We start from the raw sequence: 18,237 nt of genomic DNA on the forward strand, positions 1-18,237 counted from the left end.
TAAGGTCATCTGCTGTCAGCAGATCTATCAGGTGAAGTGTGGAGGGACTCTGTCCTATCCTCAGGTGCCTTGCAGCACACATGGCTTTCAAGTCAAAGAAAGTAATGTCCTTATACTGAGGTTGGGTGGACCCACTGGTTCCAACCCTTAAGGACATTCTAGTGTTGTGCAGTGTTGTACTACCTGCACTAGTTTGTGGCCTACTGATCCTAGCTTGAGCTGTAGAAAGGGTGTGCTATCCCTTGACACACAGCTCTAAGTTCAGTAGAACTTATTGATACTAAGCTTGACTTTATATGCACCATGAGTACCTTTAGTGGTTTTCAGTTAGTAATTCAAATAGAGATTTTCTGGTAAAACAATGGCAAGCTGTAATCCCACACGCTGCCCACCAATGTGAGAAGTTGGCCTGGTATATGCTGGTCACTAGTTAAAGTGGCCACCTTGCACCAGTACAATTCGACTCTTATGGTAGATAGGTTTAAGACAACCTTTTTAAGAAAGCTCTCCTGGTGGTAGCTGTGGAGAGCAGCCTTCAGGCTAAGTCTTTATAGGAATGTAAAGCAGCTTGTTTTACCTTATAATCTCTTGAATCACTAAATGAAAGGACACCACACAAGTATATATATAAAATATATATGTATTTATTTCTAACACACTCTACTAATCTCTTTATGAGATTAGAAGTCGAGGACATATGCACAAATCAACGTTTCACAACAAATTAAGCACTTATATGGCTGGGGCCCTAGGGGCGTACCAGACCATATACTAAAAAAGAGGTTTAAGAATATCGACTTGAGAAGAGACAAGGCCTAGGGCCTTCAGAAGCGCTGGGGCCTCACTAATCCACCCAAGGCAGGTACGTAAAGGACCCACGGGAGACGCATGCAGTGTGAGAACACAGCCGCGGATCCCAATAGACTTCAATGGAGCAAGTCGCAGTTGGAGTTTTAAAGTTTTAGGATACTTCGGGAGAGTCTACAAGCAAGTCACTTACAGGGTAAATAGTTCTAGAGCCAACACCCACATGAGCACCGTAGTGCTGGAGTTACCTCACCCAGGGAGGCCGGGTGCATAGGTGTCTTTTGGTGTCGGGTCGCTGCGTCGTTTTCAATGGGAGCCAAAGAAGACTTGCTGCTTGTGAAGACAGGAGAAGTGTCCGGTGGAATCCAAGGCTGGATTCAGAAGAAAGAAGACCTCAAAGCAGAGGAGAAAGTGTTCAAAGTCACTTGCCAGTGACCCGGGGCCAGGAAGCTGGATGCCCGCAGTAGTCGGGTGATTTCAGGTGATCATGGGTGTCTTGACTCTTCAGCCACGAGGTCCAGGAGGCGTTCACGATAACCAGGAGCTGGATTCGGCGTGTCCCACAAAGTCTGCAGCTTACTGAGGTGTCGGCAACAGATTGGAGCCAACAAGCCTTGGCAACAGCAAGTCTCGTGGAAAGTGAAGAAAGTCAACGGTGCAGACCAGCCAGATCTGAGGGACTCACCCAGCAAGGGTAAGTCAGGACAGGCCTGGAGCAATCAGGAGAGCCCTTTGGTTCTGTGGAAAAGTCTTCTGGGGACCCACAAGCCAACCAGCAAGGGATCGCAAAGATGCCTCGGGAGGATTCACTCACCAGGAGCCCACGGTCACTCGGGATGAGGTAGGCCTCTTATCTTCGGAGGAAGTCCTGCTGGAGGCTTGGACCACACGTGGTCCAAAGCACAAGTTTGTAGAACGTCGTGAAGGGTTTACACTTGACAATAGTGCACAGTGCCCGGGTATTGCTGTTCCTCGTCACTCGTGGGGTCCACTTGCCTCAGCTTCGCTGGGGACTCACGATGGCCGTAGAGAAGCCAGGAAATCCACTTTCCGGGCTGCAGGGACTTCGGACTCCCGCGGGAGCGGGAAAGGTTGCGACCGTTAATGCAAAGTTTTGGTGCCTGCCAAGCAGGGGAGTCACTCCTTGACTCCAAGGGAGATTCTTCAGTCTTCCAAAGGTAGTGGAATGTCGAAGCTCCAGGATTCTTCTTCAGAGCGTCGTCCAGGGATATCTAGTTTGCAATGGCAAGGGTTCCCTAACTTATACTAGAAGAAAGGGAGGGACTAGTTCTATGACCACTATGGGAGGGTCAGGGGAGTGGGTGGCTACACCCACTTCCCTTTGTCCAGTTTCACGCCAGAGCAGGGGCTGGTAGCCCCTGAACCGGTTTGAGCTGGCATATGCACAGAGGAGCCTACTGCTCCCCCAGTGCAGGACTTCAAAGCACTCTAGGAGTGCATCCACCCAGCCCCAATACACTAAATCCTGTCTGGAAGGTGGTTACACCTCCCTGTGACAGGATGCTTATTGTTGGGCCTCCTCCACTGCAAGTTTCAGTCAGCAGCAGGAGGGCAGCCCAGTGTCTGTGCTGGTGGCATCCATTTTGTGATGCATGGGCTCTTCAGGATTATACCGTGTTTCCACAGTGGGTACATGTCTATCCCTCTAGAAGGGTGGGATCATACTCCCACACCAGTTACTGGTGTGGGGGTATGATTCCAAAGCGTTTGACACCAAACACAACATGTTTTGATGCAGCCATCCCAAAGTTAGCATTTACTGCTAGGTTACAATGCACTTAAGAGTATATGGTTTAACCGCATCCACAAACAGCTACAGGGAATAGACTCTGAGAGCTGCAGAGGGGCCCCGCTCAGGCAGAGGCACCCCCTCACATGGAAACCAAGCACCCTGCCCTCAGGATTGATAGGGCCTGCCTTAGGAGTGACTGATAGGTTTATATGTGTGTGTAAGGTGAGATATAGGGAACCTATACCTCAGTGAGGAGTGCTAACACTACCTCACCCAGGCTGCAGGAGCAGGCCTGTGGTGTCAGATTTAGTCTGCTTCCCAGGGGTGGCATAATACATGCTTCAGCCCCTGGTAGGCCTGTGGAGTACCTATGCCCTTGGTACCTAAGGTACCATATACTAGAGGCTCATAAGGTACCACAGTATCCAATCACTAGTGCATCTAATATGCACTCCAAGTTGTTTAGAGAGAACAGAGAGGCTGGGGCCCTGATTAGCAGGGTCCCAGCCAGACTATAGTCAGAAACCAGTGTATACATCAGAAAAAAAGTGGTGGCAACATAAGTGCAGATCCTACTCTCCTTCAAGAGACAACTGGGGACATATGGCCTTTTTTCTCCTGATCGCAAAACCAATCAATATCTGCCAAAGCTTCGACCGTAACGGGGAAGAGTGAAGGTGAAGTGTAACTAGTTTGTCATGCCATCTCCGCATGACATTAGCTAGAGTGACCAGAATCAATATTCTTGTAGTGGGATAGTGTTTAAGCACTAAGGCAACATGACGTTTAATAAAACTGGGCTCTGATTTGCTAATAAGATGATAGTGTTGCTCTAACCATGATGAATCTGCACTTTCTATTCTGTTTTATGATAAGATTTCCTACATAAACCCCCATGATTTTACGAGTTTGCCAAAAGATTTTTGAATTCTACAACGGATAATGTGCGTTTCTCTATTGATTTTGCTGCTCATTTGGAACTCTTGAGCAAAACATCAGCACTGCAGGAGCAGCTGTTAAATTCTCCTGCTGTGTGGAGCCGAGTGCATGCTCCCAGGGAGACGCTGGGCAAAGGATGCACGCACTTTTAGGGAACTGACACACATTAGCCTGCCAGTGTCTGAGGTCCATGGATAGTGTGCTGCTCCAGGCCAGGTTTAATATTTGAATTATGGGACTTGTATTCTTGTTTATTCCATTATAAAGCATGACTACAAGTCCCACAATTCAAAGAAATACAACTGGACTGGAGCAAAACATCACTCATTGCCCTAGAAAAGTTAGCAGTAACAATGCCAGGCCATTAACAATTGCCCAATGCCTGCTAAGCTCAGTTTCCCAATAATCTGTCGAAGTGCATTAAAAATGTTTGGGAACTGTGATACTTAATGCAGTGGGGGGGGGGGGGGTGCATGGGGCAGAATCAATGGTGGGGCCAAAAATCAGAATATTCTGTACGTTTTTTTGGCCTTTCCATGTCAGGTAGCTACACATAAAATAACACACAGTTTATATGAAAAAGAAATAAAGACATAGTAACTCAGGGGGAATGGCTCTATAGTACATTATGTATCCTCTCTTAGTAAATACACTGCAGAGGTCTGTGGGTAACCAGAAAGCCACAGAATTATATCTTGGTTGGTGAAGTGGAAAATAGTGAATTGTGTATTTCATTGCTATGATGTCACAACCTGTGACAGAAAGCACTGTGAATACGTAAGTCATTATTTTAAGCTTGCATTATACACTGTATAATTATAAGATTTACTGCTACAAAACAAGCAAATCATTTAAGATAAAATGGTGCTTTCAAAATATAGAGTTTAGTAATACCAAGACTGCATGTAATGCAACATTTTTTACATTACTGTTCCTTCGATACCTCCAGGGGTAGCAAGCACTAAATAAATACAATTACAAATAAAAGTACGCGCTTCACAGCTCAGTCGTTAACTCTTTGCACTACCATTCAAAAATAATAACTCTTTGTCATCACAAAGCTTCGATCAATTAAAGCTAGAACCGGCTCCAAGCATCCTTTATATTTGCAGATTTCCCTTTACATTTGCAGATTAACTCGTACCGCACATTTGCATTTCTTCCAGGCAAGCAGGCAGCCTGGCAGGAAATCTTGTTTAGCTGCCTGCTCGGCTTCTGTTTCACAGCATAGAAGAAGACTCACTGAAATACACTTCAGCTGAAGCATTTAGTATTATCGCAACTAACCGTCCATAGACGGTTGTCTTTTTCCAAAAAGTAAAGGTACTTTTTTTATTAATAATAAAAAAAAGTATAAGTAACTTGTGCTCTTCTGATCTCGTCCACTTCGACCTCGGTCCCAATACAGCCAGAAACTTACCTGATCTGGAGGACTGTTGTGTGCGCTGCGTGGAAAGAGCCCAGCGGCGGCAGCAATCTGACCCTGGGTCCTGGATGGCACTGGATGATCAGAGGATCTAGTTGCTGAGACTCCCTTGATGGTGCTGGATACATAGATAGTCGAGTCCTGCAGGGTCCGGTCCTTGTTGAAGATGGTCCGGCTTGCTGACTCCTGGTTGGATCCTCAATCTGGCTGGCGCTGGTGTCAAATCTGCTTCTTGCAGCTGCTCTACTTCTCTGCCCCCTCGTCGGTGGAATTCGATGGCTGATGACTGCGTTTTCCATTGTACTGTGCTGACAAAAAAGAAAAGGAAAGCCACAGCAAATATTCACTTTATAAAGGGCTCCCCTTCCTTCCCACTACGCTGCTACCTGGCGGGTGATGTTGCACGCTGCTCTGCCTTGGCTCGTCACTACTGGTGTGAAATTGCCATCATGAGAGCATGCACTGCAGTGTAGAAATATGGTGCATGCTCACATGATGACTATTTCTGATTTCAAATGCGGACCTGATGTAGTGACTACTGGTACATTCCTTGGTAACTGAGAAGTTACAGTACTCTTGGGTGAAAAAAGAAGTGCCGGTACTCAGCACTGGTGGGTACCGGCCCATCTGAAGTACTGTTCACATCGCAGGTGGAAAAAATGTGAAAGCAGATTTTCTGTCTAGATTACCCATTAAGAATTGTGAGACAGAAACAAATAAACAAGAGGAAATTGAAGAATGCATTACTGCAAGTGTTGAAGACAGGGCAATCTGTTCAAACATGGAGGAGTGGCAAAGTGCGGTAACGACTGATGTGGTATTAAAAAAGGTCACAGAGTTTGTTATTTTTGGCTGGCCTAAAGAGAGATTAGTGGAAGTAGATTTACAACCATGTTGCAAGGTGGCTAATGAACTGTCTTTGGAAATAATTTATTAGTAAGTGGGGGGGGGGGGAGGGGGTACGTTGAGTCTCCCAATTGTTTTAGACAGAGAATACTGGAGAAGGCCCATTCTGGTTATTTAGGTATGTCTGCGACCAAAGACAGTCAGGAATGACGTTTGATGGCCCAACATAGACAGAGAAGTGTGTACAACGTTCCTACAGTACAGTGACAAACACATATCACAGTGACACCTCCTCCAGACCTATAATGAGTCCTGGCAGAGAGTGGCAAATAGTAGCAGTGGATATCTTAGGCCCTTTCCATGTGTTACCAAACAGCAAGAAATATTTTGTTGTGTTAATGGATCATCTTTCAAGGTGGGTTGAAGTAAGAGGTATTTCAGAGCCCAATCCTAAATCTGTCACTCGTTTGTGACAGGATGTGTTCAGTAGAGAAGGGCTTCCGGAGGAACTCTTAACCGATAATGGGGTACAATGTACACAGGGGCGTAACACAGCCCCCGCGGTGTGTGGGGGCCCCCCTCAGCATAGTACTCTGGCCGGTGATCGAGTCTGGAGGGGGCCCCTCCATGTGCCTTGCAGGGGGGGGCCTCAAGTGTCGCTACGCCAGTGAATTCACATCAGCTGCCATGTTGAAGTTCTTAACCAAAACGGGGGTGAAGCGTTGGGGCACAGCACTGTATCATCCCCAGGCCAACAACAAAATTGAGTGGTTCGGCAGAGTACTTGAGTGCATACAGAGTGCCATTTGGGCAAATGTTGATTGTGAAACAGTCACACTCAATTACTGGAAGTATCCCATTTGAGATAATGAGAGGCAGAAAATATTGAATCCATTTTGTAAATCCACAGCATTAGGTGGTGAAAGGGATGTATTAAATGAGTCATACATGGTCAAAAGTATTAGTGATAAATTCAGTTATTAGAAATGTAAAAAAATGCAGTTGCAAAGAAAGAGTCGTGGTTTCAGTTTTACAGTGGGTGATGTTGTTCGTGTCAAAGATCCTTTATTGTTGCAAAAAGGAAAGTCAAAATTTAGGGAGCCTACTTGTATCACAGAAATAAGAGGGCAGGCAGTGAAAACTAGTAATGGAAAACGGTGGTACATGGCTCAAGGTCGACAGTGATGTACTTAAAGATAAGCAGTTGGGAGGGCAAGATGCACTGGAGCTACGGAGAAGTACAAGAATTTGAAAAATACCAAGAAAAATGTGTGATTAATGTTTTGCAGCATTTGATTGTCAAGATAATTATCTTCTGCATATTTTTGTAATTCTCTTTTCTTCTCTGTACATTGTAAGATTTTAAAAGGTTTTTTGTGTAAAAAGTAATGGAAAAGGGGAAGTATGTGTCGATTAGTATTTTATTATAAGCAGTGTAATGGAATGCGTAGTGTAGAATGTGATTGTGTAGAGGGAGAGAACCTTGGAGTCAGTTAGTGCTCATCTCCTGGGGCCTTCAGATCTACTACTTGCAATCTGTACTCTCTACAATAAAAACATATATTTGGAAACGGCATTGATGGCTGGAATGCATATCTTCACAGCTGCCCCAGTGGGCACAGCGATTAGGGCATCCCTGAATTACACCAATTTCCATTCCTCAAAAGCTGCAGATGTGGGCTGAGTCTGAGAAAGAGAGCAATATACAGGTGTAAGAAACTGGCTCTATATATACTGCACCAAACTGAGGTACAGTGTGTATAGAGTCCACAGTCCCCAGAGGTTTGGCAGAGGTTAAAGTTAGATATAACCTTACTCTCTAAAGTGGTAGCTTGGTCGAGCAGTAAGGCAGTATCAAAGGACAGTGTTAAGCATTTGATGTACACACTCAGTCAGCAAATGAATTCACACACTCAAGAACTGAACTCTAGGCCAATTGTTTTTGTATAAAAAATATACTGTTTATTTTTAGAACCAAGCGAGCCTGGAACAGGTAAGCATTAAATACTTTTCAGTAATAAGTTACCGGATATAGAACTGTTTGAAAATGCAATAGGAATGGTAATTTGTTTGATTTACAGTGGAGCCATAGTATGCAACACTTAGCAAATGCAGTACATTGGAATGAATAGGCTTTTTCAATAAATTTCAGGTAGGTTACTTTTCGGATTACTTTTTCTAACACAGTGCTGGATCCTAGATTTAGCACTTGGACATTTCCTGAAAACAGTTGAGAAAATGCGTTTTAGTTAGATGTACAATTTTTAAAGAATATTCTTGTATTTCAAAAGTTGACACCAAATCTTTTTCACAGAGAACCACCAATGTTATCCTATGGAAGGAAATTCAATTCACAGTTAAGTTACTTTTACGTTACTTTTCCTACTCAGTGCTGGATACCTAGATTCAGCACTGGGAAATTTTCCTCAAAACACTTGAGAAAATGCGTTTTGGTTATTTGTGCGATTTTTAAAGAATATTCTTAGTTTTCAAGAGTTGACACTTAGAAGCTTTTTGGGAGAAAAGGTGTCAATGTTATCCTATGAGGAAAAGCAGGTTATCGGTTTCGAGGTAAGTACTCGGTCTTTGGAGTTGGGGTTCTGGGGTTAGACTCGGGGTCTCCCAGGGTCAGTGATGCACTGTTGTTGTACCCTCAGCGGCACTAGGGCGGCTGGGTGCAGAGTGTTGAGGCCCAATGTTATCCTATGGAGGATAGGGAGGCTCCGGTTGGTGGCTGCTGGCAAGCAGGCCACAGGGCTGTGGGAGCAAAGCTCCTAGGGTTTAGCTCAGGGCAAGTTGGGGACCAAAGTAGCACCAAAGGTGCACCCTCAGCGGCACTAGGGCGGCCGGGTGCAGGGTGCTGTTTTGAGGTCGGGTGCCCTGTTGATTCCAATGGAGATTCTCCGGGACAAAGAAACACTGCAGGCTCAGGGACGAGGATCTTCCAGGAGCGAACACCACTTCAAGGGGTAAGTTGGGATGTTGAGGGTTGGTTAGGGACCGTTGGTTTGGGCATACAAGGCCGTAGGGCGTCGGGTGCAGGGGTGTCTTGGGACGTCAGATTTTCTTACCGGCTCTGGTCGTGGTAGGGGGGGTCCTCTGGATTGATGCCTCAGGCGTTGTCAGGAGGCTTGAGGCAGGTCAGGGGTCGCCGGATCTCGGGTCAGGATCGCCGGGGGGAGCTCCTCGTGGTGTTTTTCCACTCGAGCTCGGGCCGGGTTCGGCGGGTGCAGAGTGGGCTGGCTTCGCGGTTCCTGGCTGGCACCAGGAGCTGCAGTTTAAACACGTCCGGTGTTCACGGGAGAAACAGTCTGGAAAGTGAAGGCAGGCAGGTCTTCTGGGGTTTGTGAGGTTGCTGGCTGCTGGGCACGCCGGGATTTTGCAGGAGCAGGTTCGAGGGGAGACAGGCCTGTAGGGCTGGGGCCAAGTCAGTGGGCGTCGGCCTCTAAGCTCTGCACGGCTCTTTATCCTTCTTCTTATCTTCTTTTCTTATTGTTGCTGGATCTGAGGAAGGAAGGTTCAGGGTGCCCCCTAAATACTAAATTTATGGGCGTTACAGGTAGGTAACGGGCAGGGACCAATGGGTCCCTTCCTTGGGTTGGGTAAACCCCCTATTCTGCCACTCTCCAGTGGGAGGGGGGCAGGAGCCTGTACCTGGTTGGCTGAGTCCCCCCATCCTCAAGATGGTGGGGACTCGAGGTTGTGCTTCACCTCGCCTCCCCCACCTGAGGGGTGGAGTTGGCAGAGGTGGGCACACCTCTTTTCCTCACTTGTTTTTACCGCCGGTTCTCCCGCCCAAAGTGGGGGGTAGAACCAGTGGGGACCAGTTGCTGAAAGCAGCAAATGGTCTGGAGAGGCTCACAGAGGCGGCAGGCTTTTGAAGTTTCTCCTTTGTGAACCCTGCCCATCCTGGGGGAGGAGGCTTGGCACCTCATCCCAGGATGTGCATTGTTTCAGGCCCCCCTAGAGCAGCGAGCTCGCGACCCAGGGGTCCAGAAACATGTCTGGTGGTGGCAGCCTAAGCAGCCACTCAGTCAGGTCACTAGTAGTTGGTCTAATTTCAGGGGGCATCTCCAAGATGCCCTCTGTAGTGCATTTTACATTAAATCCCACACTGGCATCAGTGTGGGTTTAATGTGCTGAGAAGTTTGATACCAAACTTCCCAGTCTTCAGTGTAGCCATTATGGTGCTGCAGAGTTCGTAATGACAAACTCCCAGCACCATATACTCTTAATGGCAGCACTGCACTTACAGTGCCCAGGAATGGACTTGGGCACTGTAGGGGTATAGGGCTCATGCACCTTTACCCTCACCACTGGCATAGGGCACCCAGCTAAAGAGGTGAGTGATGTATGCCAGGGCAGTGGTTTGTGGGCATGGCACACAGGGATGTGTGCCATGTCGACTCTTCACTTTGTTCTGCACCAAGGCACTCAAGCTGCCAAGGCAGTGCGTGAGTGTCAGGGTACAGGGCCACTGAGGGTGGCACAATAAATGCTGCAGCCCTTAGAGGACTTCTCTGGTCACAGTGCCCTGGGTACCTGTGGTACCATATACCAGGGGCTGACATGTGGCCAGAGATGCCAATTGGGTTTGTTTTTGGGGAAAGAACACAGGCCCTGGGAACCTGATTGGCAGGGACTCAGGGCACACCAAGAAAAAGTGCATCAGTAGTCTGGCAAAAAGTGTGGGGGGGGTTACTGCAACAGAAAACCACTTTCCTACAACAGGCACTCAAAATATGCCTACACAGGCTCTTATTAAAAGACAAGATGCTCTGTGGGACTGTCTGCTTGGTAGTGGCAGTGCAAGATTCCCAACTTAGAGGTTCCCTTACGCTGGAGCTACGCTGAACCACTGTATGTTAGCCCCCCAAATAGTGATTAGAACATAGATTGGAGCCTCTCCTAGATAGTACCACCCTTCCGATAACCTTGGATGCTGTTGTGTTCACAGCACCATCTGCAACTGCCAAACTGGTACCTGTGATGCTGGCGGGCCACAGAGGCAAGCAAATTTTGAAGACCTTTAGCGGTCCACTGCTGCAGCGATCAAGGGCAGGAGAGACAGAGAGCTGCAAGGCACAAGGCTTGACCTCTGAGAAGAGGGTGGGCTATCCCCTGGCCATGTCCGCATATCATCCAGACCGGGTACTGGGAGGGCAGGTGGTGGGGTAGGATTGCCACCAGAGGGGAACTCGCTCTGTTGCAAACGAGCCATGAGACCAAGGTGTAGCGGCTAGAAAGACTGGTGTTTGCTGGATCTCAAGAGGTAGGTACCTGAGGTCTAGGGCTGCCTGGGAAGGACAGTGCCATGCCAAAATGCAGTGCTACTTGGGACACTATGTAATATGTGCCATGGAGGAGTTCCAAACCAGGGCTGCTATAGGAAGACGTCTAGCTGATATAGAAATTAGTTCATTCCGAGTGCTGCCACCAGGAGATCAATGAGCAGAGGCAGAAGAAAGGGCCACAGTGCACTATTGAGGAGCACCCAGTGAAGAGATCCCCAACACAATGCTCGACTTAAATATAGTTTACATAAGTGGATGAGCCGTTGTCACGCACACACATGCATTTGGATTGTTGGACAGGTAGGCATTCTTTTGTAGCTATTACTGCAACTTCCATAGGAATAAAAGCTGGAATATTAAGACTGGAGTACAAATCTTACTGATGTGTCATGAGGTAGCTGTCCTACAGAGGACTTCTTCCCTGTACTGCACTTTTTACAGCTCTGTGTGATGAGTATAAGCATGTTCTTCTGAAGAGGGTAAGCACAAAAAGGGCACAATTCAACAAATGCGACTCCATCCAGGAGGGGATAGCAACAATTATTCAACTATTTCTGAGTACTGCAGTGATGGCGGCAAGTGCCACTCTTTCTGAACAATTGTCATTAATGGCTGACATCAAACAACTGTTAATGGTAGGAAACAAGCAAATTATGGACAAAATAGCATTGCTACAAACAGCCTTTGGAGATAGGATTGGGCAAGATCTGGAAATGAACAGCAAGTGCTGAACAAAGAATTTCAAATCCAAAAGATTCTTACATTTAACAACCACACAAGGATCTGAAGGACAACAACGCACAACGAAATATGAAAATAAATTGGTGGACCTGAAGAAGAAATAATGTGAGAGTTTTGGACCTGCTAAAGAGCAGTGAGCTGTATATTATGGAGGACTTCCTGGAAAATCAAATTTCTCTATTATTTCCTGAACTTGAAGCCCTTAGTGTAGTACAAGTAGCAGGGGACACAGAACACTGATCCAGAGACAGCCTCCCATAGCTCCTCCACAATGATCATCATGTGTACGCCGCAATATAGGGACAAAGTGAAACTGACCCACCATCTGCGAGCTCAGTGTATTTGGAGACCGACAATAACCCACCCTCCTCCCTGGTTATCTTCTAAACCTCCAATTGATGTGATCCAGCATAGTAAGCATTTCCCAGAAAGAATACAAAATGGATTGGAGAGAGTCATATAAAAACACAGCTAAGCTTTGTCTAAGTGAACATGCAGATGAATTTTATGTCAAAACGGGTGTCTCGTGACAATATCAGGAGAATGGTCTGGTATCTTGCTATAAAGGGATTAGTACCAAAAGTGAGAGTACAGGATACTACAGCAGTGTTATCAACAATAACCCCTGTTTGCTTCCGTAGGGTTGCAGCAGAAAACTAGTAGCAGGAAACTTGTAGGAAGAAGTTTCTTCTTTTAGACCATGGGTACTCTCAAACATTTAATCTGGGGCCACACCATACAGTCTGGTATGTGCCCGAGGCCCGCATCGAAGCCGTGGCATTCTCAAGGAGACAGAATAGGGTGGGGGATGGGGAAAAAACACACCTTTTCCAAAAAGTTCTAGAAAATGATTTCTTTCAAAACTTATTTGTATATTTTACATTCTGTTACCTGTAGGTTATAAGACCAAAAATAGATACAGAATGTTTTGCTAATTTTAACTGCCTGTCCTCCCTACTTACACTCACTGACTTTTCCCCACTGTACTCATGATCACAGTTTCCTTACCTTTTATTATGCGCCTACGCTGTCCTCTCAGCTAAGCCAGGGATGCCTATGAGCAGGGATGCCTTGCTGATAGTACAAGCTATACTTGCTTTTGAAACAAAGCCCAAAACCAGAAAAGCATGAACAGCAAGCCTTTGCAACATCGTTTTTATAGCTTTTCCAATTCTGGACTTTGTTTCTAAAGTCATTTCAGCTTGATCTGTGAGCAGGGCAGCCTTGCTCGTAGAACAAAATGCTGCTGCTTCCATAGTAGAATTAACCAAAAACAGGGCCTCGAGTAGCTTTCTCTGCTGCAACCAGGGGTTCCAGAGGGTGCTCTGCGGCCCTCTAGGAAAGGTCTGCTGGGCTGCCAGTGGCCCGCAGGCCGTACTTTGAGTACCCCTGTTTTAGAGTATCCTTAAAACCTGAGGTAGTTGTATGAAGCAGTGGCTAATGGGAAAATGGAGAAGAAGGACTAATCCAGGAGTTGGTATTGGAATGTTGGTGGGACTGTGATGCGTGGAATGCTTGGGTGCCTGTGTGGATGAGTGGTGACAGTTGGAGATGGGCTGAGCAGCAGGCAGGCTGCTCCTGGTGGGGCTGGCGTAATAGGTTCACTTGGCTTATAAACTGATGTATATATTTACTTACCTGCAACTTGGAGTCAATAAAGAAATACTGAATATACAACTCGGCTTTGTCTGATGAGGTACACAACATATTTTGGCGATGACCTGGACTGGGCTCAAGCGTGCTACAACATTTAAAGAAGCTGTCTACGGTTTGGACATGATGAACCCAAAGGAACATAAAGTAACTAAGAGGAAAGCGTCAAGAATGGAGCTCCAGGTAAGCCAGCCCCACCAGTGTCCTTGTCAACGGATAGAACCAGCCTGGCCATGCTCCATTGGACTTACAAAAATGACTTTGATGCTAGCCAGTAGGTGGTGTGAGTCACACTACTTCCACATCTCAATTTGGTTGCTTTCTACATCAGTATGAATCTACTGGTTTTGTTATGATCACAGGCATACACGTTTAAAACAAGGGACAACCAGCCACCTCGATCTCCAGATCCTTACAAAGAGAATTTTGCCTGCTAGTAATTGGAACTACAAATCACTTGGGTCATTTGTAAAGGACACCCGTGTTTGGTATTGCTCTGGTCATGTCAATGTGTGTGCTTTGGAATGGGATATTACTGCACAATGGGCCTTCGTGCTTCCACTGTTTGGAACGCATTGTGTATTTTTTTGTAACCTGGTCGTGGTGCCAGAAATCTACTTGAGATGTGGATGATCTTTGCAGGAAAGAGCCCAGTTTCCTGGTGCTGGTGTGAAACAATTTTTATGAATTTTATTGTCCCTGGCAGCCCCTTGACAATTGGCAGTTGAACCGCAGCATAGCGGTTTGAAAAATGAGGCGCCTGTCATGCACAGAGCTCACGTTCTTACCTCCACAAGGATTGTCTGCTTTTACTAACAGCTTTGTTGCTACGCAGCTCACTGATCTGCCACGGGACGTTCTTCAGCACTGACGTGCCTGGAGCCATCCGGCGTTGCCGTAACTACATGCCGCCATCTTTGGGGAGCATGATGAAACGCCAAATTGGAATGTGCAGCCGTCCTTCGTGAGTAAAGTGCAATGGAGCGTTTTGCGTTGCTACTGATGGAGCAGGTAGTGCAAAATTTTGTATACCTCCTCTATTCTTGCATAAAAATACTAATTATATAATCCATTAACTATAATAATATTAAACGTGTATTGCATGTATACTAATCAACCTTACTAAAAACTTAAACTATACATGGGATTTGCAATTTGCATGGTTAAATAACTCTTATAACAAAAATCTGTACACATATTAATGAATAGTATATGTGGTAATAGAATTCTGCATGATATATGTTGCTTTGTGATGTTGCATCATCGAGGAGGATCGAAAATGGTGAATATAATAGCAGCTTTAAATGTCGCTATATGTTAAATAAATACAAGCACATAGAGGGATTAGCAAGGGGTTAACATTAGAATCACCATTTCTATGAATTAATTATTCTTTTGTGTTTGTTTCGCTTAAGATGACATCTGGGCCTAATCCAATATGGCCGCTGACATCGCCGCAGAAGTGGCCACTGTCTCGTAAGGCGCGGAGTGAGCTGCGCATTTGCGAGAAATATCCTGAACCACTTGGCGACCTTTGCTCATCATGTTCCCGGTCAAGGATGTAAATCTGGAGGTTCACCAAAGATAGGGGAACAATCAACCTTACAGTAAACCGGAACAAGCCGACACTTTGCTGACAAAGTGATCTCACCCCTCGAACTGTACTAAGAATCTGGGAATAAGAATCGGACGATCCCAACCAGCCAATCACGACTGTCCTAAAGCTTAAAATTGTATCTTCTTTAACTTGATTTTATTATAAGAAGGGTAGTAGAATAGGGAGGGGTATCTAACTTTTTCCTTGTTCGAAGCTATGTTCGTGACGCCTTTCCTGATGGTCCAGATGCAGCCAGACCGCTTGATGACTGCAAACCTTTTCGAAATCCACGGGCTATGATAGATGCTTGCACGATTTCTGGTCTTTTGATAAATTGGGGACTGTAATGTGCTGAGCAGAGGACTTTGAGCTTTGGCCTGCTTTTCGGACAATTTACGACAAAATTTGGTTATGCAGAGCCAACAAATTAGAGGACTCCAAATAGCCAGATTAGGTAAATATGATGTTCTGCGATTTACTTGAATTGATCTAGAAATTCTAAACTTTGACTAGACAAATGCAAATATAAATCATTATGAAAATTTAGATAAACAAATATTGATTAACAAGAAATAATGAGCTTGTGGTTTTTCATTAAGGGAAATAAGGATTCTGAATCTTAAAATGTGTTTTAGCTGGTTCTAAATCACCATCAACCAATCCAACTAAATTGGTCCATTGACCAAGTGGGTGGAGTGCCCTGATGTTTGGGATTAGGGATCTATAGGCGAAGGATGTTGATGTATATTTTGTAAAATAATTTTTCTCTCCCTATAGGTTATAAGGTGTTTCCCCCACATGTCCAGCGCTTGAATTACTCATCCCTCCTGTGTGTGCAGACTCGTGAGAGAGACGTATAAGTGTTGGTGTTATGGTCCCCACCAATGACTGCGTGTGTGAATGAGCTAGTGTGACGTCTGGTCTGCGACGCAGGGAGAATATCGGTAAATGTTATTCCCCATTTCCCAGTCTTGCGCTAGATTAGTTTTTCTGGTAGCAGAGTTATGGTTTTTATTGTTTTGGTTTGGTGATTTTTGCTTGTAAATTGCTTATTGCTTATTGATTATTGACTGTGGATAAGTATTGGATTATGTATTAACACTCTATGTTGAGTCGCGTCGAGTTCTATGTTGTTTGACAGCTTCTGGGATGTAGGAAGTCGGAAGTTTGTAATGGTTCCGTAGTAGAGCAGAGGTAAGCGCTGCTCTCGGGAAAGACGGAATTGTTGTTGCCCTGTAGGTACACGGGGAAAACGTGTGACGATTGGAGTTGCACAACGCAATGTCTGGGTTCGATTCGGTAACATCGTCATGTGTTGCCATTAGGGACATTTTCTGTATGAGAGAAATGTATGGTAGCGAAGGTCACCTGTGAAATTTTAGTCTTAGGTACCAGGAGTCCAAAAGGCACTCTGATTACGCTTATCACTGGAAAGGTAATAGGTGTTCCCTAAGCTTGCTAGAAGGATAAAGTAGAGGGAAGTGCTACTTTATTAGCGAGTGTAATAATTCTGTAGTAGGACAGACTGTTCACTGTTCTCGGGGAAAGACAGAATTCTGTGTGAATGAACTAAATTTTTCCCGTATGAAAGTGTTTGAATGAAATAGCATTCAGGTTAATTGTGAAACTCTGGTTTTATTTCTCAGGAGCAGAGCGTCTCCAACTAGGTGTCTTAATTCTGGAGAAACAGTTAGCTAATGCTTGTTATAAGGGTAAGGAGAGGGATGTGTAGCACATTTATCAATGGAAGTAACGATTCCGTAGTATGGCAGAGGTAAGCGCTGCTCTCGGGAAAGACGGAATTCTTGTAAGAAAGGCCACTAACTATTCTTTGTTAGCGAAACGGATAATGGTGGCATTTTTATGTCGTTACTAACAGATTTGTGAGTCAGAAAGAACGTAAGAAAGTTTGCCGATAAATTTTGTAATGGAGGGGTCGGCAGAAGCAGGAGTAGCGAGAAAAGCTGACGTCAGAAAGACCACGCTGGGATTGGCCAGTCAGTAAAAAACGTAGATGCTCCTGATTGGTGCGTTAGTGTGAGTCGCGCTGGGATTGGAGAAATATAGAAGTGACATAGAAGCTCCTGATTGGTGCGTTAGTATGAGTCGCGCTACGATTGGTTAAAACAACAGAATAGTCATAGGAAAAATCTAGCGATACACGGAAAACAAAATGATGTATTACGATCCACCAGAAAAAGAGAAAAAGTCTTGGTTTGGAAAGATCAAGAGTTTATTTAAAAAGGATAAACCGATTGTGACTAGAGAGGGACAGTTGCTTCCTCCGCCAAAATCGCCCGCATCCTTTATGGTTGCGAAATACGGATTTCATACATGTATTTGGTTGGGCAATTGGGCAAAGTATACAAAAGATGATGGAGTTTTAGCATTTCCGGAACATGGTTCATTTAATTTCGCGGTTTTGAGAAATTTGAGAGAAAAAATGATGAATCTAGAACCGAGACCTAGACCAACACAGTTTGAGGCATTGACAGAATGGGAAGATGAGATGCACAACAGAGAACGACAGAGGAGTGGCGGAAGGTACAAATATATATTTGGTAGATCATATGGACAGGAGAATCATGATGATAGAATGAGGAGATGGTGAAGCGCAAATATGACTGAGGGTTTGTTCCCTGTGAGAAATGTTGAAGAAATTAGCAATAGAAAATGTATAGAAAAGAGAAATAATATCGAGTCAAGAGGGTATGGTGTGCATGAATCGGAGGATGATGTTCTTGATGACATGTTTTATAAAAATCCACCCCCTTATCAATCAGATTCCACATTATTGACACCAAGTGCCCCAATGAGAGAAACTCCACGAAATATAACATTTGATTCAGTATCACAAGAAACAGGAAGAAACGACCCTTGTAGAGAAATAGAGAAAACAACATTGTAAAACGACTAATGAAAATTCAGCTGAACTAGCGAAAACCACTTTAGAATTAACTGAAAAAATTAGGGAATTGACTAAAAATGTGGAAGCCGTAACTGTTCCAGTAACTATAGGACCTGTAATGCCTGTTTTTGATAAACAGAAGGATAGTGAGCATTGTCTGACGATTCCTTATAACCGTAATAAACAAATTGAGAGGCCAGAAAAAATTGCAGACAAGAACCCATGGAAACAAACAACAGGTATTTCAGAACAAAGTACGCCTAAAAACTTGAC

The sequence above is a fragment of the Triturus cristatus genome, chromosome 1_1 (genome assembly GCF_964204655.1).
Source record: "Triturus cristatus chromosome 1_1, aTriCri1.1, whole genome shotgun sequence".
NCBI lineage: Eukaryota > Metazoa > Chordata > Amphibia > Caudata > Salamandridae > Triturus > Triturus cristatus.